The sequence below is a fragment of the Acomys minous genome (assembly GCF_964271855.1).
Source record: "Acomys minous genome assembly, chromosome: 9".
Lineage (NCBI taxonomy): Eukaryota > Metazoa > Chordata > Mammalia > Rodentia > Muridae > Acomys > Acomys minous.
Window position 1 is genome coordinate 70,713,432 of NC_140490.1, and position 26,928 is coordinate 70,740,359.

The following is a 26,928-nucleotide window of genomic DNA, read 5'->3' on the forward strand; positions in this document are numbered from 1 at the left end:
GTTTTCTCTCATGTATGAATCCTAGATTTTATGTGCATATGTATAACATCTTCTATAAATCTCATAGTTTATAGAAAAGGTAGAATCGTGTGAGACATGAAAACAGTGAAACCATGGGAAGGAAGGAGACTATTGGCAAGAGAGAAAGAGGAAAAGAAAGAAGTGTGTGTGTGTGTGTGTGTGTGTGTGTGTGTGTGTGTGTGTGTAGCAGACAAATACAGTCAAAACATATGATGTACTTGAAAGAAATTTTTTTGTGAAACCCAGTACTTTTGTACTCTAATATATACACTAATAAAAATGGGGAGGGATAAAAAAAATGCCTGCAGATAAATCTATCAAACTCTGAGTTGCAAACATTGCTTTCCATCCTCGTGAAAGTCACAGCAAAGAGGTCCAAATATATCTGGTTTTTAAAGCCTATACAAACTGGTTCCAAAAGCAAAGTGCAGACAAAGAATAGTCATTTACTTGTCAACCAAATTGTTCTGGGAACGTCTGCTTTGTAAACTACCCACACATGTTACAAACAACAAGGCACATAGGTGTGGTGGCACACATCCCTGCACTTCTAACACTTAGGAGGCTAAGGCAGGAGGATGTCTGTAAACTTGAGGCAAGCCTGGGCTATACAGTAAGACTGTATCTTTAAAAAATTCAAATTCCCTTATCCAACAAGTGGTCCAAGAACTTCATCACAAACTCGTCCACAAGGCAGGCATTGGGGACAAACACTTGCCTACATTAGCAGAAAGCTACACAATATAAAGAAATGAAAACATAGTGCTTACACCTCACTTCCCCAACAATGATATCACAGTTTTTAGAAAAGGTGAAACCAAAGCCAAGGCTTCGCACATGTGTAAGGTATGCTAGCAGCAGCTGGTTGGAGCACAGGGTGTGTTTATAATGCAGAACATGAAAATGCATTCCCTGCTGCCAGTAATCATTTTGCTAGTAATCATTTATATCAATGAGATTGGTGTTATATGAAGGAAGATATTGTGTCTCCATGCACCTGGTTGGCAATCAGCATTGCTTCTTACCAGTGAAGGAATTCCCCAGCACATAGCTGTGCACATTGGAGCATACAATATGTCCCAGCATGCAGTGTGACTTCTTGTGAATATTTCTGAATACGGGCCCTTGAAGATGGCTCAGCGGGTAAAAGCATTCACTGCATGAGCCTGAGCCTGAGCCTGATGGCCTGAGTTCGGACCCAGAACCCATGTTAAAATGGAGTGAGAAAACTGATTCCACAAAGATGTCCTTTGACCTCCACCTGCATCACACAATCACACACACACACACACACACACACACACACACACACACACACACACACACACCCTACAGAAAGGGGGAATGGGGAAATGATATAAGTATGCTCCAGCAACTCCCCAGTTCCAGGTGGTCCCTCAAAATCTGAATCCTGGTCAGCTTCAAAGTGACTAGCCCTAGATGGCCCCGCCTCACAGATTGACTGATCCAACCCTTCAGGGTTAACACTCTGTCCTTTGCCTGTTCCCAGAGTGAGCCATTGTGCACCAACATGCCTGCGAGTGTGTTTTGACCCTACCTCTCCACCATATAGATAATGTGCAGAAAGAATTCTTTAGGGCCTCTTGAAAAATGGCTTTAGTGTTTTGATTGTGGATTTGAGTTCCTTGTTTCAGAACATTTGAGTTTAACACAGGCTGCTCTGATAGTTTAGCAAGGGCATTGTGAGCCAAACCTGAAAACGTCAGGGAAGCAAGGGCAAAATGTAGTGTGCTTTTCCTGCCAGCATCAAAGGTGCTCCCTCTGCCCCACACTCTGGAAAACTTTCAAAAATCAAAAGCTGATGTGTGTGCTTGTGTTGCTCTCCACTTCCTTAGCCCCAGATGGTCCTGCAGAGCCTGCACAGTGAGTCAAACAACCTGCTCTTCCCCAATTTGGCCTGCATTCCAGCCTCCTTGGGTCCCCAATAATGATGCCCCAATGTTAGCAGGAAATAGTCATAGAAGATTGCATGTAGCCCCTTATCATTTATTTATTATCAATCAAAAGCCTGAGGTATAGCTCTCAAACCTGAGACAAATGGTGGAAGTGACTATTTAACGCATCAAAGTGGACTGGGTTGCCAAGTTCTTCCTCTACCCCTCAGTCCCTACTGCCACAGGGCCCTCTTGGATGGCATAACCTTCCTGCTTCCTTGCATTTCTCCAGTCCAGGTGCTGGGCTGCCCCTCCTCCAGAAGTCCTTCCCTATGTAACTCAGCTATTATTGTTACCCATCTTTTTATGGGCCACCTGGATGCTGTATCTGGTCCCCTCTCCTCTCTCCCTCCCCCTCCTCCTTCTCTGGACATGGCTCAGGGTCATGCCCACTCTGGACTCTCCCAGGTGTCCCTGCCACTGGCTGTGTCTCTCCGTTGTCTAAAATGAACTTTCTTGCCCACCATCCCTAGGAGCAGTCATGTCCTTTCTTTCTATTTCTTTTTTTTTCATTCAATTAGAATCTCAGAAAATAAAAGAAGCAATAATAAAATGCAAATCAATCAATCAGTGAATAAATAAAGCTTCTGAAAGACATCTGTGTCTGAAACACATATCATGAACAGAATAAAATTAGAAGTCAGAGTTAGGAGAGATCTAGATAGCTGTCAGGTAGCCATGTATAAGAACCATCTCTCTCTCTCTCTCTCTCTCTCTCTCTCTCTCTCTCTCTCTCTCTCTCTCTCTCTCTCTCTCGCCCCTAAGCCTTCTCAACCTTCCTAACGCTGCAGCCCTTTAGAGCAGTCCTTAATGTTGTGACCTGCCAAACATAAAATCATTGCTACTTCGTAAGTGTAATTTTGCTACTGTTATGAATCATAATTTACACATCTGTGCTTTACAATGGTCTTAGGCAGCCCCTGAAGAAGGGTCATAAAGCCCCCAAAGGGGTTAAAAGCCACAGGTTGAGAAGCTCCACTCTAAGCCTTAGTTACTTTTGGGAGGTCAGACACAAACAACTTCATTCTTGTTTTTGAGATAAGATCTCTGGTGGTGGACCTCCCTATGTAACCTATGATCCTCCTGTTTCAGTTTTCCAAGTACTAGAATTACGGGCAAGCACCACCATGCCCAGTGTGACTTTGTCCTGATTCAGACAGTTTCCTCTCCGTGCCTCTGAAGGGTGGTTTGAAGGTATCTCTGATAAATCAGCCGATGGTTTGTTCCCTACTGCCCCATCCCTTGTTGCCAGGCAATGACTCTTTGGTCAGGCCTATATGGAGTCAAGTTTTGACTTTTTTCTCACATCTGGGTGATATCAGATACATCAGCTACAAAGGAACAAGCAACAGACACAATCCATTGCTTGGGTTTCTCTACTGAAATTGAGTCTGCAGAATGCCAGTGGAAACAGCCAAAGAACTCAACAAACAGAGCACAGAACACAACTAATAAGAGCAAACATTTAAGGAAAACTAGTTTAAAATTGAGTATTTATCTATGCACATACTTTTTAGGTGAGCAATATCCAATTCTTATAACTATTAAAGGCATTTCTTGGAGTACACACAGTTGGAGGAGTGTCTAGCTGTCTTTATTAAAAAATACTTATAATGCATTTAGGAAACATGATTATAAGCCTGGGAAAGGTTAGTATTGACAGTTCTGCTTTGGAGGACACTGGCTTCATAACATGATTCTTTTGGGTGGTGGGGAAAGTATTGCAAAGTAGAAGTCTTACATAATGCAAGAGATTTAAACATGTATAAAAGTGTTGGCAACATTTAGTATCATGACACTAAAGAGCTGTACACAAGTGTGTGTGTGTGTGTGTGTGTGTGTGTGTGTGTGTGTGAAAGAGAAAGAGAGAGAGAGACAGAGACAGAGACAGAGACAGAGACAGAGAGAGACAGAGACAGAGAGAGACAGAGAAAGAGACTATATAGCCCTAGATAGCTAGAAACTTGTTTTGTGGACCTGGCTGGCATCAAACTCACAGAGATCCATCTGCCTCTGACACTGCCTCTTTAGAGCTGTGTGTACCCCTACGCCCACTGACACTTTGAGACAGGGTATTATATATTCCAGATGGGTCTCAAATTCGCTATGTAGCCAAGGCTGGCCTTGAACTTTCTTGTAAGCGTGTGTATGTGCACGCATGTATGGAGACTGGGGATCACAGTGAGCATCTTTCTGGTTTGATCCTTTGCATGCTTTGAGACAGGACCTCTTATTGAGGCTGAAGTTCACCAGTTGGCTTCATCAGCTGACCAGTGAGTTCACAGGAACTGTTGTTTCTGTCCCACCAGCTCTGTGGCTACAGATTGTGCTACAGTGCCTGGATTTTGTGTGACCACTAGAGGTCTGAGATCAGGTCCCCACACTTTCATGGCAAACTCTGACTGAGCCATTTACTTAGCCCAAATGTGTATTGTATATGCAACAACAACATAACTTTTTTGCCTTGGCAAATAGTCTTATCAGCATCTGTACCAGCTGAGTCATCTATTCAGGAGAATTCCTCAACTGAAGTTCCCTCTCCCAAGGTTTTTCAAGCTTTTAAATAAGACTACTTAAATGGCAGGCAAATAGATGTGAACACAGACATTTCTAGGAAAGACTGTTCACAGCAGACTTCTTGGTATTCTGGCTCTAACTATCTTTCCATCCAGTCTTCAGCAGCGCTCCCTAAGCTGGAGATGCAGGACCTGTGATATAGATAGATCCACTGTGTCTGGGCTCCCCATGATCTGTTCATCGCTGCATTGTGTTCAATTGTAGTTTTCAGTGATGGTCTCGATTTGCTGCAAAGAGATGCTTCTTTGGTGAGGGGTGGTAATTGCTCTTACCTGTGGATATAAGGACAAGATTTAGAATGTAGTAATGGATTATGTTGGTCTAACACAGTGGTGGTAGTAGATTCTTTTCTAAGATCCATGACCTCATAACCCCAGGAAGTTGTCTAGGTTTTGCTGCCTGATTGGGCTTTAAGTCCAGTTATGCAGCTGGTGGTTGCTACCAACATGTGAATGAGTCCCCCTCTTTGCATCTTTATGCATATCTTGCCATGCTAGTAATTGTAATTGTCAAGGTCCATGGGTGTTGCAGTTGGGTATGACTGCTTAACTGCTTCCCTTTCTTGGTAGCTTGTGTATTATGGTTCTCTTGAGGAACAGAACTTATGGAATGAATGACCATATGTATATATTTTCATTCATATATATGGGATTTATTACATATTAACACATATCCCTATATCTATCATCTATCTATCTATCTATCTCTCTATGGGATTTATTAGGTCATGCTATTTCAACAATAGCTGTCTACCAATGGAAAATCCAGTAATTGTTCAGTCCTTAAGTCTGGATGTCTCAGCGGGTTGTCTTCAGTATATGCCGGAATCCTGATGTAGCACGTTTTAGTGCCAGTAGGAAGAGAACTTGCCAGTCACAGTGAGGGCAAGCAGGCAAAGCAAACAAGCTTCCTTCTTCCATGTCCTTTATACAGCCTGCCACCAGAATGTGTGGCCCAGATTAACAGTGGCTCTCACCATATCAAAATATGTGGATTAAAGTTGGTCTTCCCACTTCAAAAGATCCAGAGTAAAAGTAGGCTTGCCCACTTCAAATGATTTAATTAAGATAAAATTGCTCACTGGTGTATCACTTAGGTTTTTAGTCAAATCAGATGTAGACAAATCGACAACCAAGAATAGCCATCCCAGCTTACATAGTGTTTTCTGGAACCACTGAAACTAACGTACAAGAAAGAGGTATTTAGGTCAGATCCTGCCCAAATCATTAGCATCTTGAGTTCTGTGTGGTGTCTTCCGCAACAGGGTCCACCCTCAACCCCTCAGAGGTAGCCAAAGGCAACATCTATAATCTCTATTATCTTGAGAGTCACATGTACTAACCTAACCTGTTGGGAGCCGTTTGTAAAGGCTCTCGGCACATATGCATTGCTCTCTGCCCCAGTGTAAGAATCACATAGATTGCTGAGACCATGATTAAGCAAGATGTTCTGCCAAGTACACACTCAAGGTCTTCAGACTATCAGAAAAAAGTACACTGTGGCCCCAAGGCTGAGAGTTGATTGAGATTACATGGCTCTTCCTGTGACAATGTTGCATTATCTCCTGAGAGCGACCTTCTGCTTTGTTTCCCAGCGCCTGAGATGTGTATAAATTAAACTGGGGAATAAATCTGAGGCATCATGTGGTATTGACTGCAGGCCCTCAGTAGTCTATCCTGTGTTTCCAACTATTTCTTGCCTCAGTTTCTTATTTCTGTTCCTTTATTTGTCAATCATCACTCCCTGTTCTAGGATCTGTTCAATATGGCCCAGAGTGGACTCTGGCATGTGGCGCCCGAACTGCAGGACTCCTAGATAACAGGGATTCAGTGAAGGACACCGCAGGAGAAAAGTGAGTTCATGTAAAATAAAAAGGTAAGAATATGGTGATAATCTCTCGAGAGTAAAAAGGGGCCAAGGTAATAGTCACTTGCTGTTTGCACATGTGCTTAAAAACATGCTTCAGGCCTGAGGAAAAAAGGTAAGTCAGCAATAGTTGTTTAAAATTTTAGAGTTTATAGAAAGCGTTTGTCCATGGCTCCCTGAAGAAGGAACAGTAAACTTGGAAACTTGGGGAAAAGTAGGAATTAAGTTACAAGATCGTTATGATGCTTTTGGATCTGAGGAGGTTCCTGTATATGCTTTTAGTTTGTGGGCTTTGGTTAGAGATAGTTTAGATCCTAGGCATGAAAGAGAAAAGGTTCAATTTCAGGAAAAGAATGCAGTCACCTTAATGGATGACTTGAGAGAAAGTGAAATCCAGTTGTCTGTGCCACTGGAAGAAAATTACACAGAACAAGTAGTTGAATTAATAAAAGGGGAAATAGATTATTTTCTCGATCTAGCGAATGTAGAAGACTTAAAGGACGACGAGGAGGAGACTAAATATACCGAGGATAAATTCCCTCCATTTTTAACTATGAATGTGACAGTTTGCTAAGAAAGATAAATGTGAGAAAGAATTAAGAAAGTTGGTTAATACAATGGAATCTCTGTCCTTAAAATTACAGTGGAAGCAGCTTGAGGAGGGAACATTTAGTACTAGTAGCCCAGCGCCTACTATCATAGCTGGACTGCACCCTGCACCAGATGTACGGAAACCTCCAGTGATTGCTGTAGGGCAAAAGCCTTCAGGGAAAATTTTACAATTTGTCTACTATAAAAGCACCTGCTTTGCCATGACGATTAGTGATTAGGGAAGCAGTTCAGTGAGGGGAGGATGTGCAAGGGTCTCAGACTTTTCCGGTTATTGAACAAAGAGATGCTCAAGGAAATTTAGTTTGAAACCATGCTCCAATTCCTTTTAAACAATTGATAGAATTAAAAAGTGCTTGTTCCCAGTATGGACCTCCTGTGCCGTTTATTCAAGGTTATTGGAGTCAGTGTCCGCTGAAGCTCTGTGCCCAGGAGATTGGAAACAGCTGGCTCCTGCATGTCTATTGGGGGAGATCATTTGTTGTGGAAATCAGAGTCTTCAGAACAGTGTCAGATTACTGATGGCACAAATAGAGCTCAAGGTATTCCAATTATAGGAAGGACCATACAGACAAACAGGACAACAGTTGGAATTTGATGTGGCCGTTTACCCACAAGTAAACAGTGCAGCACGTAAGGCATGGTATGAGCTTCCTTCTCCGGGCAGACAAGTTAAAGACTTGTCTAAACTAAGACAAGGCCCGGATGAGCTATTTCAGGCTTTTGTGGCTAGATTATTACAAGCTACAAGTAGGTTAATTGAGGACCCTGACTCAGGGCTGTTACTTGTAAAACAATTGGCTTATGAGAATGCTAATACTGCTGGTCAAGCTGCTTTGAGACCATTCAGAACAAAGGGAAATTTGTCAGATTATGTTAGGCTATGCTCTGACATTGGGCCAGCATATATGCAAGGAATGGCTGTGGCTGCCGCACTGCAAGGAAAGACTATGGAGGGCCCTCCTAACAAAATTGTAGGACCTGCAGGAAGCTGTTATGGATGTGGAATAGATGGGATATCAAATAATGTCCTAACAGACAGAAGGGGACTGTTTAGAAAGGAGCCAGGTTTATGACCTAGATGTGAAAAGAGTAAGCATTGGGCTAGAGAATGTAAGTCAAGAAGAGCTATGGTAGGGAACCCTGTTCTTCAGGGAAACGAGGGGAGGGGCCAGCCCCAGGCCCCCCACAACATTATGGGGCACTATAGAACTTTGTCCCTCAACAAAGAGATCCATTCAAGACCTCTTCAGAGCCACCCCAGGCAACACAGGATTGGCCCCTGAGTTCCTCCACCCACACAGTGTTGACCCCAGAGATGGGAATGCAGGCTCTTCCTACAGGAAGGTGTGGTCCTCTACCAAAAGGCACAGTAGGGCTGCTGCTAGGAAGAAGAAGTAGTACTACTACGAAAGGAATTCTAGTGGCTCCAGGGGTTATTGATGCAGATTATGAAGGAGAAATAAAAGTTATGATTCATTCTCCAACTGGCATAGCTGTAATTAAAGAAGGGCAAGAATTAGCTCAGTTAGTGTCGCTTCCCCAAGTCCAGACAAAAAAATGCTGTCAAGAGAAATAAAAGAGGAAATGCAAGGTTTGGTTCTTCCAACGCATATTGGATACAGGCTATAGGTCCTCACAGGCCTGAACTCACGCTGCAGATAAATGATTAAAAATTTTCAAGGATTATTAGTTACGGAGGCTGATGTTTCTGTGCTTGCCACTGATCAATGGCCTTCCAGTTGACCTAAGCAATCCTCTATTATCCACCTGCAAGGAATTGGGCAAAGTTTTAACCCTGAGCAGAATAGTAATGAATTATTTTGGAAGGACGAGGAGGGACATGAAGGTACTTTTAAGCCACACATTTGTTCCAGGGTTGCCAGTTAATCTTTGGCCTGGAGATGTGATGAGTCACATGGGGGTACATCTTTATAGTCCCAGTGATACAGTCACTAACCACATGTTTAATCAAGGATTTTTGCTTAATTTAGGATTGGCTAGAAATGGTCAAGGAACACAGGAACCCTTGTTGCTAAAACAATGACCCCCAAAAGCAGGATTGGCATGTTTTTAGAAGGGATCGCTGAACAGCCTGTGCTCTATGCAGATCCTATAACCTGGAGAAGTGACGGACCTGTGTGGGTGGATCGGTGGTCAGGCCGCAGACCAGTTAGTGCAGGAACATCTTGATAATGGCCACATAGCTTCTAATTCTCCAATTTTCGTTGTTAAGAAGAAGTCAGGAAATTAGAGGCTATTACAAGACCTTAGAAAAGTAAATGAGACCATGGAACTGATGGGAGCTTTACAACTAGGGCTGCCCATTCCTCCTGCCATACCTAAAGATACATAGATTATTTTGGATTTGAAAGATTGTTTTTATACAATCTTTTATACAGCTCCCGAAGGCTGTAAAAGATTTGCTTTCAGGATACCTTCAACAAATTTTAAAGAGCCTCTGAAAAAATATCATTGATTAGCATTGCCTCGAGGTATAGCAAATAGCTCAACTGTCTGTCAAAAATTTGTAGCCCAGGCAGTCACTCAAACTCGAGTGACATATTCTTAATTATATGTTGTACATCATATGGATGATATTCTTTTAGCATATAAAGATGAAGGCACCTTGTTAGCTGCTTATGCTCATCTACAAAATGCTTTAAAAATGTAAGGTTTAATAATAGCTCTAGAGGGGCTGAAGAGATGGCTCACAGGTTAAGAGCACTGACTATTCTTCCAGAGGTCCTGAATACAATTCCCAGCAACCACATCGTGGCTCACAACCATCTATAATGTGATCTGATGTCCTTTTCTGGCCTGCAGGCATACATGCAGGCAGAGCACTGTATACATAATAAATAAATAAATAAATAAATAAATAATCAAATACTAATTTAAAAATAATAGATCCACAGAAGGTTCAATGGATTGCACCTTTTTCTTATTTGGGACATAAATTGTACCCTAAAGCTATTTTACCTCAAAAAATTCAAATTAGAAAAGACAATTTGACTACTTTGAATGACTTCCAGAAACTCTTGGGGGATATTAATGGGCTTAGACCTTATTTGAAATTGTCTACTGGAAAGCTAAAGCCTTATTTGGTATTCTTAAAGGAGACTGTGATCCTTTATCACACAGACAATTATCCAAAGACAGTAGATAAGCTTTAGCTAAGGTTGAGTCAGCCAAAGAACAGCAAATTATACAATATAGTGGCTATTCAGAAAAATTGGAAGCATATATTTTAGCTACTCAACATATTCCTACTGCTGTCATTTGGCAAAGGGGTCCTTTACTATGGATTCACCTTTCAACTTCTCCAACAAAGGCTTTGACATCTTATTATGAATCTGTAGCTTGTTTAGACCAATTAATTAGAGAAAATTCCCATAAATACTATAGTATGGAGCCACATTTGATTGGAATTGCATTTACTAAACAACTAGTTGACTGGTTATTTCAAATAATTGTACTTGGTCTACTGCTTTTGCCCAATATATGGGCAAAATAGATAATTATTATCCTAATAATAAATTGATATGGTTTTAAAATATCCACTCTATAGCATTTCCAAATATTATAAAATATGATCCTATACCAGGAGCCCAGACAGTCTTTGCTGATTGACTGTTTAATGGGATGGCTGTTTATGTAATACAGGATCAAAAGTATATTTTACGAACAAATTCAGTATCAGCTCAAGTGGTTGAATTAAGACTGTGGCAGCTGTGTTTGATATAATGGCTAAGATTTCTTTTAACTTATACACTGATAATCAATATATAGCTTGAGCCTTATAGGTTTTAGAAACGGTTCCATATATCGAGACTACTAATATTCAAGTACAATTATTGCTCTCTCAAATCACATTTAATTGCAAGGACTCATCCTTGTTATATCAGTTATATTCTAGATCATTCTGGATTGCCTGGTCCCTTAGCAAAAGGAATTAGTATGGCAGGTCAAGCTACCAGAGAAGTATATTTTACTCAGATTTACTTGTTCAAAAATCTCACGCTTTGCATCATCAAAAAATTTTCAAAGTTTAAGAAAGCAGTTTCATATTACTGGAGAGGCTGCTGGATAAATTGTTAAACAATGTTCCACTTGCCCACAATTTCATCCTGCTCACCAATATGGGATAAGTCCTAGGAATTTGATTCCTATTCAGTTATGGCAAATGGATGTTACTCATATACCAGAGTTTAAATAATTAAAATATGTGCATGTTACTATAGATACTTATTAAGGACTTATTATGGCTACTGTGCAAACAGGAGAAGCAACTAAACATGTTGATTCCCATAGCCTGAAATGTTTTGCCACACTTGGTATCCCTACTGCTATAAAAACAGATAATGGTACAGGGTGTACGAGCCGAAAGTTTCAACGCTTTTGTGCTCGATTCTCAATCAGTCATAAGACTGGAATTCCTTATACTCCCCAAGGCCAGGGGATTGTGGGACATGCTCATGGCACTTTAAAAATTCAATTGCTTAAAATTAAAAAGGGGGGATTATACCCCTCCTCTCTGCATAATAGTTTCAATCATGCTCTTTTTATTTTATATTTTTAAAATATAATTGGTCATTCTGCAGTAGAGCGGTTATGGCACCCTGAAACTCAGAATAACTATGCTTGGGTTAAGCATTCCTCTTACAGGGGAATGGCATGGCCCTGATCCGCTGTTACTTTGGAGAAGAGGGCATGCTTGTGTTTTTCCACAGAATGCTGAGAATGCCAGATGGTTGCCGGAAAGGTTGGTGCATTTTGTTGGAACTGAATATAAGATGGATGATGCTATGGATGATGGAGACAATATGTCAGATGATGCAGGCTGATGGAGAGCTGTATTGGACCTATGTTCCAGATCCTCCACTTTTACATCCCGCAGTCTGGGAAGGACAAGAAATTATGGTACCAGTGAATGATACACGCTTGCTTGCACATCCTGCCCTAATATGGTCGAATACACAACTATCATCAAGGTTTAATTATTCAGGTTTTGGAAAAGGGTTGCCCATTTGTTTTGCAAAAAATACTTCTCTACCTGGTTATGTTGGATTCTATTGTCATATTCTTATTAGATGTTGAGGAATGTGTACCAATGCTGAACTGTTACTTCCCAAAGGAAATATAATCAAGAGAAAGGTTTCTCTGCAAAAATTTTTTACCATGTGGACCAGAGACATGATATATCAACAGCTTTATTATGGGGAAGATGTGTAGGGGACAAACCATTACAGTATAATGTGACTAAAAGCAACAGGTTTCTTTTTTTTTCCAACTTTTTAAAAAAATTTATTCTTGTTACATCTCAATGGTTATCCCATCCCTCGTATCCTCCCAATCTTCCCTCCCTCCCATTTTCCCCTTACTCCCCTCCCCTGTGACTGTGCCTGAGGGGGACCTCCTCCCCCTTTATATGCTCATAGGATATCAAGTCTCTTCTTGGTAGCCTGCTATCCTTCCTCTGAGTGCAACCAGGTCTCCCCCTCCAGGGGACATGGCCAAATATGAGGCACCAGAGTATGTGTGAAAGTCAACCACTCTCCACTCTCCACTCAACCGTGGAGAATGTTCTGTCCATTGGCTAGATCTGGGTAGGGGTTTGAAGTTTACTGCCTGTATTGTCCTTGGCTGGTGCCATAGTTTGAGCGGGATCCATAGGCCCAAATCTGCCTATCTTAATGTTCTTCTTGTAGGATTCTAGGACCCTCTGGATCCTTCTACTTTGTTATTATCCCATGCTTCTCTCATCTAGAGTTCCAATAGGATGTCCCCCACCTCTGTCCCAGTTTCCTGGTAAGTTAAGACTTTCATGGGACATGCCCGTTGGGCTAGTATGCAGATATAAGTGAGTATACACCATTTGAGTCTTTCTGCTTCTGGGTTAACTCACTCATTATGATCATTTCTAGCTCAATCCATTTGTCCACAATTTTCAGGAATTCCTTGTTTTTAATAGCGGAGTAGTATTCCATAGTGTAAATGTACCAGTTTCTTTATCCATTCTTCTACTAATGGACACTTAGGCTGTTTCCATGTTCTGGCTATTATGAATAAGGCTACTATGAAGATGGTTGAGCAAAGTTTCTTGTTGTGTGCTGGAGCATCTTCTGGGTATATTCCAAGGAGTGGAATAGCTGGGTCATGAGGAAGCCCTATTCCCGGTTTTCTGAGATAGCACCAGATAGATTTCCAAAGTGGTTGTACTAGTTTGCATTCCCACCAGCAATGAAGGAATGTTCCTCTCTCTCCACATCCTCGCCAGCATGTGGTGTCGCTTGAATTTTTGATCTTAGCCATTCTGATGGGTGTAAGATGGAATCTCAGAGTTGTTTTGATTTGCATTTCCCTGATGACTAAGGAGGTTGAGCATTTCTTTAAGTGTTTCTCAGCCATTTGATATTCCTCTGTTGAGAATTCTGTTTAGTTCCAAACCCCATTTCTCAATTGGGTGGTGTTTAATTTCTTGAGTTCTTTATATATTTTGGATATTAGACCTTTGTCAGATGTAGGGTTGGTGAAGATCTTTTCCCAGTCTGTAGGCTGTAGCTTTGTCTTGTTGACAGTGTCTCCTGCCTTACAGAAGCTTCTCAGCCTCATGAGGTCCCATTTATTAATTGTTGACCTTAAGGCCTGGGCTATTGGTGTTCTGTTCAGGAAGTTGTCTCCTGTGCCAATATGTTCCAGGCTCTTCATCACTTTTTCTTCTAAGTGACTTAGTGTCTCTGGTTTTATGTTGAGGTCTTTAATCCACTTGGATTTGAGTTTTGTGCAAGGTGACAAATATGGGTCCAATTGCATTTTTTTACACATAGACATCCAGTTAGACCAGCACCATGTGTTGAAGATGTTATCCTTTTTCCATTGAATGGATTTGGCTTCTTTGTCAAAAATTAAGTGACCATATGTGTGTCGATTCATATCTGGGTCTTCGATTTGATTCCACTGATCAACCAGCCTGTTGCTGTGCCAGTATCATGCTATTTTAATTACTATTGCTTTATAGTACAGTTTGAGATCAGGTATGGAGATTCCTCCGGAGGATCCCTTGAAGGTCTGGTAGAATTCTGCACTGAAACCATCTGGCCCTGGGCATTTTTTGGTTGGGAGACTATCAATGATTGTTTCTATTTCTGTAGGGGAAATGGGACTATTTAGCTTGTTTATCTGCTCTATTTTGGCAAGTGAAATTGATCAAGAAAATCGCCCATTTCCCTTAGATTTTCAAATTTTGTGGCATATATGCCTTTGAAGTAGGATCTTATGATTCTTTGTATGTTTTCAGTGTCTGTTGTTATGTCTCCCTTTTCATTTCTGATTTTGTTGATTTTGATACTGCCTCTCTGCTTTTTAGTTAGTTTGGCTAACAGTTTGTCTATCTTGTTGATTTTCTCAAAAAATCAGCTCTTGGTTTTGTTGATTCTTTGGACTGTTTTCTTAATTTCTAATTTATTAATTTCAGCCCTGAGTTTGATTATTTCCAGACATCTACTCCTTTTGAGTGTTTCTGCTTCTTTTTTTCCTAGGGCTTCCAGTTGTGTCTTTAAGATGCTTATGTGCGATGTTTCCAATTTCTTTTTAAAGGCACTTAGTGCTATGAATTTTCCTCTTAGCACTGATTTCTATGTATCCCACAAATTTGTGTATGTTGTTCCTTCATTTTCATTGAATTTCAGGAAGTCCTTGATTTCTTTCTTTATTTCTTTCCTGGCCCAGGTGTCATTTAGCAGAGAGTTCTTTAGTTTCTCTGTATGTGTAGGTTTTTTGTTATTTCTGCTGTTGTTGAATTGCAGCCTAAGACCATGGTGATCTGATAGGATACAAGGTATTATTTCAATCCTCTTGTATCTGTTGAGGCTTGCTTTGTGACCTACGATGTGATCAATTTTGCAGAGAAGAAGGTATATTCTTTCTTGTTTGGGTAAAAGGTTCTATAGATATCTGTTAGATCCATTTGATTCATGGCATTGGTTAATGATGTTATTTCTCGGCTTAGTTTCTGTTTCAATGACCTATCCCTTAGTGAGAGTAGGGTGCTGAAGTCTCCCACTATTATTGTCTGGGGATTAATGCATGGTTTAAGCTTCATTAGTAGATCTTTTACAAATGTGGGTGCCCTTGTATGGGAGCATAGATGTTCAGAATTGTGATGCGATCTTGGTTGACTTTATTTTTGATGAGTATGAAGTGTCCTTCCTCATCCCTTTTGATCAATTTTGGTTGAAAGTCTATTTTGTTCGATATTAAAATGGCTACGCCTGCTTGCTTCTTGTGACCATTTGCTTGGAATATTTTTTTCCAACCTTTTACCCTGAGGTAATGCCTATCATTATTGGTGAGATGTGTTTCTTGAATGCAGAATAATGTTGGATCTTGTTTATGCACCCATTCATTTAGTCTGTGTCTTTTTATTGGAGAATTGAGACCATTGATGTTGAGAGATATTAATGACCAGTGACTGTTAAGAGTCTCTGGACCCAACCTGTCTGCCAAGCACAGTTAGGGACTCTGGCCCCAAACTGCATGCCGAGCTCTGCCAAGGACTCTGAACCCACACTGCGCACTGAATTCAGCCCGGGACTCCGGGCCTAAACTGTGCAGAGAGTCCAGCCAGAGTCTCAGGGTCATGACTGTGCACAAAGCTCAGCTAGAGTTTCTGGGCCCAATGTCACCGGCAAGTCCAGCTAGGGACTCTGGGTCAAATCTGCGTGTTGACCTCAGCCTGCATCACAGCAGCGGAACTGCGCGCTGCGCTGAGCTGAGTTATTGTCTCCCCGGCGGAACTGCGTGCTGAGCTGAGCTAGCATCTTGGCAGAACTGCACACTGAGCTGAGCTAGCGCCTCGGGCAGAACTGTGTGCTGAGCTGAGCTAGCGACTCCGCGGAACTGCGCACTGAGCTGAGCTTGGGAGTCAGGGGCTGAACTCTCTGCCAAGTCCAGTTTGGGTCTCAGGGCACCATTCGACCCAAATCCTGCCCAGAGTCCCCTCTCCCACACCAACTCCCACTGGCCACCACACCAATCACCTCCGCCGGAGGGCTCCGAGTTGCAAACCTCAGCTGCCGCTTCTGCTGCTGCTGTTGCTGCTGCTGCTCCAATCTGAGAAAATCCACGCTCCTCCCATGTGCAGGGGCATGCAGATCCTCTGCACCCTGGTCCCTTCGAACTGTGGAGCATTTCTGCTGCAGTGGTGTGGGGACCTCGGTGTTCCTGGTTCAGTAATCTGTGCAAGTCTCTGAATTGTTTACTGGAGCTTCTGAGCATGGTCCACACTGCTCGCCGCCATCTTGCTCTCTCAAGCAACAGATTTTTATTGGGCTGGTCAGGCAATCAAATAGAAGGTACTGAAGAATCACCTCAAAAGAATTCAGACAATTGGGAAAAAGGACTATCTGCAGGACTGTGGTGGTCGGACTCAGAATATCCTCAGATGTATGTAAGGAAACTTGCTGTAGCCATGGGCCTGGTAAGAGGCCAAGGAAAGGACTCTTATGGGAACAACAGTTCTGGATGCCCTCTATCAGGAATTGGTAAAGCATGTGTCAACTCACCTCATGTTTTGCTATTGGGAGATTTAACGATTACTTTTGTTAATGAGTACTTCAATGTTAGCTGTATTGATTGTGCAATTACTAATTGTGTTTCTGAGATTCCTAATGGCATTCAAGTTATGGTATTCCAACAGCCTTCCTTTGATATGGTCCCGGTTAATGTTTCAGGATCTTGGTACGATGAAAAGGGTTTACAAGTTTTGGAAGAACTAAGAAATGCTTTAAGTAGATAATGGAGAATGACAGGATTGATTATAGCTGGGATTTCTGCTTTGATTACTCTTACAGCTACCTCCACTACTGCTACAATTGCTTAGTCTCAAGAAATGCAAACTGCTTCTTTTGTAAATCAACTATCTAGAAATGTCACTTTGGCACTTGGAACTCAAGAATATATTGATGTTAAACTAGAGCCTAAGTTAGACACATTGTATGGGATGGTACAATTTCTAGGAGATAAAATTCTAGGACTTAAAGTTAGAGCTCATTTATATTGTCATGCAGACTACGATTGTATTTGTGTTGCTTCTAAAGTGTATAATGAGAGTGTGTATAATTGGAGTTTAGGTAAAACTTACTTACAAGGAGTATGGAATACTGCAAATGTTTCTTATTGACCTAATATGATTACATCAAGAAATCTTAAACTTAAAAGATTCTGAACCACTCAAATTTGACATAGCTAAAACAGCAGAAGATATTCTCAATAGAATAAAGGATACTCTTCCTTCTTGCTCATCTTTTACCTCTCTTTAAGGAGGGTTATAACCTTGAGCATATGTGTTTTACTTGGCATCTGTATATTACCGATTTTGGCCAAAGTCATGGTCAACTCCTTCTGGAAAGTTTGAGCTAAAGTGTACAATGTCAAACTGTGAGCATTGCTATAATGTCTCTGCAGAGGCTGGTGGTCAAAGATGGGTAAGATCCATTAGGGATAGGTCAACCTAAGATAGGGCATGAATGATGGAATTCATGTACCAATGATGGGTAAGACCTATGCCCTGAATAGGACAAACCTAAGATAGACACAGTCATTCTTCACCTAGCCAGTAGGCTATGGCTTTTTTTAAAAATTAAAAAGGGGTAACTGTTGGGAATCACTTGTAAAGATTTTCTGTCTATAGGTATTGCTCTTGTGCTCTCTGCCGCAGCATAAGAATCACATAGATTGCTGAGACCATGATTAAACAAGATGTTCTGCCAAGTACACACTCAAGGTCTTCAGACTATCAGAAAAAGTACACTGTGGCCCCAAGGCCAAGAGTTGATTGAGATTACACAGCCTTTCCTGTGACAATGTTGCATTATCTCCTGAGAGTGACCTTCTGCTTTGTTTCCCAGTGCCTGAGATGCGTATAAATTAAACTGGGGAATAAATCTGAGGTATCGTGTGGTATTGACTGCAGGCCCTCTGTAGTCTTTCCTGTGTTTCTGACTATTTCTTGCCTCAGCTTCTTATTTCTGTTCTTTTATTTCTCAGTCTTCACATCCTGGTCTAGGGCCTGTTCAATATTGTCCAGAGTGGGCTCTGGCACTAACCAACCAGGTTTCTCATGCTTGGTATGGGGTTTTGGTTAATCTATGATTTTTGTCAGTCATTCCAAGTGGCTTAACTTCCTCTGACACACACACACACACACACACACACACACACACACACACACACACACACACACACACACAGAAAAAGAGAGTGGGGTGGGGGAGAGACTGCGAATATTCACTTATATGTATTGGGTGTAAGTTTAGGTAAATATAAACCAATATGGTTCCTTCAGGCTTTATCAAACAACCTTGATCTTGTCTCTCATTTCTCCTTCTCCTTCAGTACTAACCATCCTCTCTCCTCGCCAATTACATCCTCCTCTCCACTGCCCCGTTTCTCACTTCATATCACCTGAAACCTGCTATGCCCCTCTCAAGCATCACCCTCTACATCATGGTCCCTTTACGCTTTCGTGGTTTCTGCAGTCACTCCACATTGTATGCTCTGAGGATTTGGAGATAGGGAACCACAGAAGAAATAACACACTGCATTTATCTTTCTGAGTCTGGGTAACTTCACTCAATATAATCTTTTCTAGGCCTATCCATTTACCTGCAGATTTCATGTTTTGTTTGTTTGTTTGTTTTATAGCTGAATAGTAAGTATTCAGTTGTGTGTATGTACCACACTTGCATTATTATCAGTTGAAGGACATTTAGGTTGTTTTCATTTCCTGAATATTGTGAATAAGGTGGGAGATGGTCAGGGCTGAGTCCATTATCTTATCCAAGTATCTGTGGAGTAGAGAGTTGAGTCCTTTGCACCTGTACCAAGGACTGTTTTAGCTGGGTCATATGGTAGCTTTAGTTTATTTCATTTTTTTTTTAGAATTTCCATTTGCATTCCCTCCACCAGTGAAAGACGGTTCCTCTCTCCACAACTTCATCAACATTCGATTTTCTCTCACAAGGGCTTGAATTCCAGGCATTTATCACCTCTGCCTAGCTTAAAAGCAATTAAAATTATTTAATTGCATGTATAAGTGCATACGTGTACTCATGCACATGTGTGTGTGTGTGCCCGCATGTGTGCGCAAGTGCGTGCCTGTATGTGTACTTTCGTTTGGCAGTATATAACCCCTCGGATTATGGCTGTCTACCTTCACAGAAGCTTACTCAGTTTCACATATAACTTGACACTCTCATATCTACGGCAACCTTCCATTGTTATGTATCAAATGCTTCTCTTGCAAATTCTTTTCTCTTTCTGTTTATTATTTCATTAGATAGTTAAATAGAACATTTCCCCTTGCTTTCATTGTGTAGCAGTAGCTGTGTGATTTGAGAATTACACTTTTAACAATCCAATTGGAAACAAAGGAGAACAAGAACCTAAACCTGACCTCCAAATTTTTGAAGTTCAAGATTCTAAGGGGATAGTGTGGTCATACTAAACTGTCAAACTAGGCCTCTACATTTCTTTTCCCCCTAAATCTCAGCTTTTTAGCTATCTGCCGGTTCTTTGTCTTTTCCCTACCTCATGGTTTCCACATCCCCACAAGTCCCCAGTCTCCACTACTCTCTCCCATGACACACCCTAAGACCTCTGGCAGTGAATCATGTCCTTATCTAATAAGTGTAGGAGAAACACATGACATGGTTCTAACATGAGAACAAGGTGAAGGAAATAGCATCTGTCTCATACATAGGTTATATGACTGGGAGTATGGAGGTCATGCTGATGATTAAGCCTGTCTGTGACGGCAAAGACGCTATCAGAGCATATTTCACAAGGTCTCCTTCATACTAGCGTCAAAGCAGCAAGGATTCTTATTACATGAACTGTCTGTGGGATGTAGAATAGAGCAGGGAATGCAGGAAATGACCTGGAAGTGAAGGTTTCAGTCTTGGGTTCATAGCTGAATTCTGCCACAGTCCTATGAATGTGATAGACAGTCCAGGTTCAGAAATGCAGAAAACTTGATGGCACAGTGACTGCATCTGTGATGGCACAGTGACTCCAGCTGTGATAGCATGCTTACTGCTGCTGTGATGGCACCATTACTCTAGCTGTTATGACACACTGACTCCAGCTGTGATATCAAACTGACCCCAGCTGTGATGACACACTGACTCCAGCTGTGAGGACACACTGACTCCAGCTGTGATGGCACAGTAACTGGAGCTGTGATGGTACAGTGACTCCAGCTGTGATGGCATGCTGACTCCAGATTTGATGTCACACTGACTCAAACTATGATGGCACACTGACTCCATCTGTGATGGCACCATGACTTGAGCTGTGATAACACACTGACTCCATATGTGATGGTCAGTGATTGCATCTGTGATGGCACACTGACTCCAGCTGTGATGGCACAGTGACTGCAGTTGTGATAGCATACTGACTCCAGCCGTAATGACACCATGACTACAGCTGTGATGCCACACTGAACCCAGGTGTTATGGCACAGTGACTGCAGCTGTGATGGCACAGTGATTGCAGCTGTGATGGCACACTGACTACAGTGGGGATGGTACCCTGACCCAAGCTATGATGACACAGTGACTCCAGCTACTGCTGTGATGACACACTGACTCCAGCTGTCATGGCACAATGACTGTGCCTGTTATGTATGGCACAGTAACTGCTTCTGTGATGACACACTGACTCTAACTGTGATGGCACACTGACTGCAGCTGTGATGGCAGACTGACTGCAGTGGTGAAGGCATAATGACTACAGCTATGAAGGCATAGAGACTCTAGCTGTGATGGCACACTGCTGCTGTGAGGACACACTGACTCTAGGTGTGATGGTACAGTGACAGCATCTATGATGGCACATTGATTCTGGTTATTATGGCACAGTGACTCCAACTGCGATGCTTAGTGCTGCTGTCATAGCACAATGATTCCAGGTGTGATGACACATTGAATCCAGCTGTGATTGCAGAGTGACTACAGGTGTGAAGTCACAGTGACTGTGCTGTGATAGCACACTGACTCCAGCTGTGATGACACACTGACTACATTTGTGATGGCAGAGTGACTGCAGCTGTGATGGCACAGTGACTTCAGCTGTGATGGCATGCTGACTGCTGCTGTGATGGCACCATGACTCCAGCTGTGATGACACACTGACTGGAGCAGTGATTGCAAAGTGACCCCAGCTATGATGGCATAGTGCATGTACCTGTGATGGCATGCTTACCTCTGCTTTGATGGCACCATGACTTCTGCTGTGATGGCACACTGACTCCAGATGTGATGGCACACTGACTCCAGCTGTGATGCCACAGTGTCTGCATCTGTGATGGGACAGTAACTCTAACTGTGATGGCACATTGACTACAGTGGTGATGATACACTGTCTCCAGCTGTCATGGCACACTGACTGTGGCTGTTATGGCACAGTGACTGCATCTGTGATGGCACAGAGACTAAATCAGTGATGACACACTGACTCCAACTGAGATGGCACACTGACTCTAGCTGTGATGGCACAGTGACTCCAGCTGTGATGGCAAAGTAACTGTACCTGTGATGGCACAGTGACTGCCTATGTGATGACACACTGACATCTGCGGTAATGACATACTGAATCTAGCTCTGATGTCACACTGAATGCAGCTGTGATGGCACAGTAACTGTATCTTTGATGGTACAGTGTCTGCAGCAGTGATGGCACAGTGACTGCATCTCTGATGGCACACTTATTCCAGCTGTGATGACACACTGACTCCAGCTGTGATGGCATACTGACTGCATTTGTGATGGCACAGTAACTGCAGCAATGATGGCACACTGACTCCAGCTAGGATGACACAGTGACTGCAGTGGTGATGGAATAATGACTCCAGCTATGATGGCACAGTGACTCCAATTGTGAGGGCACACTGACTCAAGCTATGATGGCACAATGAATGCTGATGTGATAGCACCATGACTGCTGCTGTGATGACACACTAACTCCAAGTGTGATGGCACAGTGACTGCAGCTATGATGGGCCAGTGACTGCAGTGGAGATGGCATAGAAACTGCAGCTATGATGGCACCCTGACTCCAGCTGTGATGACACACTGACTCCAGGTGTGATGACCAGTGACTACACCTGTGATGGCACAGTAACTGCAGCTATGTTGGCACACTGAATCCAGCTATGATGGCACAGTGACTGCAGTGGTGATGGAACAGTGACTACAGCTATGATGACACATTGTCTCCAGTTGTGATGGCACACTGACTCAAGCTGTGATGGCACAAGGACTGCTAATGTGATGGCATACTGACCCAGGTGTGATGGCACAGTTACTCCAGCTGTGATGACACACTGACTCCAACTGTGATGGCACCATGACTGCTGCTGTGATGACACACTGGCCCCAAGTGTGATGGCACAGTGAGTGCAGCTGTGATGACCCATTGAATACAATGCTGATGTCACACTGAATGCAGCTGGGATGACATACTGACAATATCTGTGATGGCACACTGACTCCACCTGTGATGACACCATGACTGCTGCTGTGATGGCACATTAAGTGCAGCTGTAAAGCACACTGACTACTGTGATGATGACACACTGACTCCAGCTATGATGGCACAGTGACTGCAACTGTGAAGGCACAGTGACTGCAGGTGTGATGACCCACTGAATACAGTCGTGGTGTGAGACTGAATGCAGCTGTGTGACATACTGACAATATCTGTTTGGGCACAGTGTCTGTAGCTGTGATAGCACAGTGACTGCAGCTGTGATGACACACTGACTACCATGATGATGACAAACTGATTCCATCTGTGATGACACATTGACTCCAGCTATGATGGCACAGTGAATGCAATGGTGATGCCACAGTGACTACAGCTATGATGGCACATGGACTCCAGCTGTGATGGCACCATGACTGCTGCTGTGATGACAGACTGACTCCAGGTATGATGGCACAGTGACTGCATCTGTGATGGGACACTGACTCCAGCTGTGATGGCATGCTTACTGCTGCTGTGATGGCACCATGACTCCTGCTTTGATGGCACATTGACTCCAGATGTGATAGCACACTGACTCTAGCTGTGATGCCACAGTGTTGGCATCTGTGATGGGACAGTAACTGTAGCTGTGATGGCATACTGACTACAGTGGTGATGACACACTGCCTTCAGCTGTGATGACACACTGACTCCAGCTGTGCTGTCACACTGAATTGTGATGGCATGTTGACCACAGCTGTGATGGGACACTGACTGCAGTGGTGATGGCACAGTGACTCCAGCAATGAAGGCAGAGTGACTCCAGGTATGATGGGACAGTGACTGCATTTGTTCTGGCACAGTGACTCCAGCTGTGATGGCACAATGACTAAATCTGTGATGGCACAATAACTGCAGCTGTGAAGGCACACTGAATACAGCTGTGCTGGCACACTGACTCAAGCAGTGATGGCACACTGACTCCAACTACTGCTGTGATGACACACTGATTCCAGCTGTGTTGGCACACTGACTCAAGCAGTGATGACACACTGACTCCAACTACTGCTGTGATGACAGACTGACTCCAGCTGTGTTGGCACAATGACTGCAGTTGTTATGGCATAGTAAATGCATCTGTAATGATACACTGACTCCAGCTGTGATGGCACACTGACTGCAGTGGTGATGGCACAGTGACTCCAGCAATCAAGGCACAGTGACTCCAGCTGTGATGGCACACTGACTACAGTGGGGATGGTACCCTGACCCAAACTATGATGACACACTGACTCCAGCTACTGTTGTGATGACACACTGACTGCAGCTGTCATGGCACACTGACTCCAGCTGTCATGGCACACTGACTGCAGCTGTTTGGCACAGTAACTGCATCTGTGATGGCACAGTGAGGGCATCTGTGATGGCACAGTGAATGCATCTGTGATGGCACAGTGAATGCATCTGTGATGGCACAGTGAGGGCATCTGTGATGGCACAGTGAGGGCATCTGTGATGGCACAGTGAGGGCATCTGTGATGGCACAGTGAATGCATCTGTGATGGTACAGTGAGGGCATCTGTGATGGCACAGTGACTCCATCAGTGATGATACAATGACTCCAACTGTGATGGCACACTGACTCTAGCTATGATGACACAATGACTCAAGTTGTGATGGCACACTGATTCCAGCTGTGATGGTACAATGACTGGAGTTGTGATGGCACAGTTACTGTATCAGTGATAGCACAGCAACTGTACCTGTGATGGCACAGTGACTGCATATGTGATGGCACAGTGACTTCTGCAGTAATGACATACTGAATCTAGCTGTGATGGCACAGTAACTGCATCTGTGATGGTACAGTGTCTGCAGCAGTGATGGCACAGTGACACCAGCAGTGATGGCACACTAACTCCAGTTGTGATGGCACACTGATTCCAGCTGTGATGGCACAGTGACTGGAGTTGTGATGGCACAGTGACACCTGGTGTGATGGTACAGTGATTGCATCTGTGGTAGAACAGTAACTGCAGCTGTGATGGCACACTGACTACAGTGGGGATGGTACCCTGACCCAAGCTGGTCAGTGTGTATGATGACACACTGACATGAGGTACTGCTATGATGACACACTGTCTCCAGCTGTCATGGCACACTGACTGTGGCTGTTATGGCACAGTAACTGCATCTGTGATGGTGCAGTGATTTCATCTGTGATGGCACACTGACTGCATCTGTGATGGCACAGTAACTGCAGCAATGATGGCACACTGACTCCTGCCATGATGGCACACTGACTCCAGCTAGGATGACACAGTGACTGCAGTGGTGATGGAATAATGACTCCAGCTATGATGGCACAGTGACTCCAATTGTGAGGGCACACTGACTCAAGCTATGATGGCACAATGAATGCTGATGTGATAGCACCATGACTGCTGCTGTGATGACACACTAACTCCAGGTGTGATGGCACAGTGACTGCATGTGTGAAGTCACAAGCCTTCATCTGTATGGAACACTGACTGCAGCTATGATGGGCCAGTGACTGCAGTGGAGATGGCATAGAAACTGCAGCTATGATGGCACACTGACTCCAGCTGTGATGGCACTGTGACTGCAGCTGTGATGGCACAGTGACTGTAGCTGTGATGACACACTGACTCCAACTGTGATGGCACAGCGAATCAAGCTGTGATGACACACTGACCCCAGGCGTGATGGTATAGTGACTGCAGCTGTGATAGCACAGTACCTGCAGCTGTGATGGCACACTGACTACAGTGGGGATGGTACCCTGACCCAAGCTATGATGACACAGTGACTGCATCTGTGATGGCACAGTGACTCCATAAGTGATCACACACTGACTCCAACTGTGATGGCACACTGACTCTAGTTGTGATGACACACTGACTCCAGTTATGATGGCACACTGATTCCAGCTGTGATGGCACAAACTGGAGTTGTGATGGCACAGTGACTCCAGCTGTGATGGCAAAGTAACTGTACCTGTGATGGCACAGGGCCTGCCTATGTGATGGCACACTGACTTCTGCAGTAATGACATACTGAATGTAGCTGTGATGCCACACTGAATGCAGCTGTGATGGCACAGTGCCTGCCTATGTGATGGCACACTTACTTCTGCTGTAATGACATATTGAATGCAGCTGTGATGGCACAGTGCCTGCCTATGTGATGGCACACTGACTTCTGCTGTAATGACATATTGAATGCAGCTGGGATGGCACAGTAACTGCATCAGTGATGGTACAGTGTCTGCAGCAGTGATGGCACATTGACTGCCTCTGTGATGGCACACTGACTCCAGCTGTGATGGCACACTGACTCCAGCTGTGATGGCACACTGACTCCAGCTTTGATGGCACTGTGATTGCAGCTATGATGTTCCATTCAATACAATGGTGTCACAGTGAATGCAGCTGTGATGACATACTGGCAATATCTGTGATGGCACACTGACTCCAGCAGTGAAGTCACCATGACTGCTGCTGTGATGGGACACTGACCACAGGTGTGATATTACAGTGACTGCATCTGCAATGGCACAGTATGCAGATGTGATGGCACACTGACTACAGTGGGGATGATACCCTGACCCAGGCTATGATGACACAGTGACTCCCTCTGCTGCTGTGATGACACACTGACTCCAGCTGTTATGGTACAGTAAATGCATATGTGATGGCACACTGACTGCATCTCTCATGGCACAATGACTCCATCTGTGATGGCACACTGACTGCATCTCTCATGGCACAGTGACTCCATCTGTGATGACACACTGACTCCAACTGTGATGGCACACTGACTCCAGCTGTGATGGCACACTGACTCCAGCTGTGATGACCCACTGAATACAAAGGTCATGTTTGATTGAATGCAGCTGTGATGACATACTGACAATATCTGTGAGGGCAAGGTGACTGAAGCTGTGATGGCACAGTGACTGCATCAGTGATGGCACACTGACTACCATGACGATGACAAACTGACTCCATCTGTGATGACACACTGACTTAAGCTATGATGGCACAGTGACTCTATCTGTGATGGCACATGGACTCAAGCTGTGTTGGCACCCTGACCCCAGCTGTGATGGCACCATGACTGCTGCTGTGATGACAGACTGACTGCAAGTATGATGGCACAGTGACTGCATCTGTGATGGGACAGTGACTCCAGCTGTGATGGCATTCTTAACTGCTGTTTTGATGGCACCATGACTCTTGCTGTGATGGCACACTGACTCCAGATGTGATGCCACAGTGTCTGCATCTGTGATAGGACAGTAACTGTAGCTATGATGGCCCACTGACTACAGTGGTGATGACACACT

The 26,928-nt window shown here is 43.5% G+C and overlaps 1 protein-coding gene across 1 annotated transcript in view; it reads right to left on the reverse strand.

Moving 5' to 3' along the window:
- Positions 1-19,955: 19,955 nt before the first annotated feature.
- The window catches only part of AOAH (acyloxyacyl hydrolase), a 228,933-nt gene continuing 221,960 nt past the window's right edge, over positions 19,956-26,928 (reverse strand). The window contains exon 22 of the transcript XR_014782173.1: positions 19,956-19,968. The gene's annotated coding sequence lies outside the window, so the exon portion shown is untranslated. The remainder of the gene's footprint in view (positions 19,969-26,928) is intronic.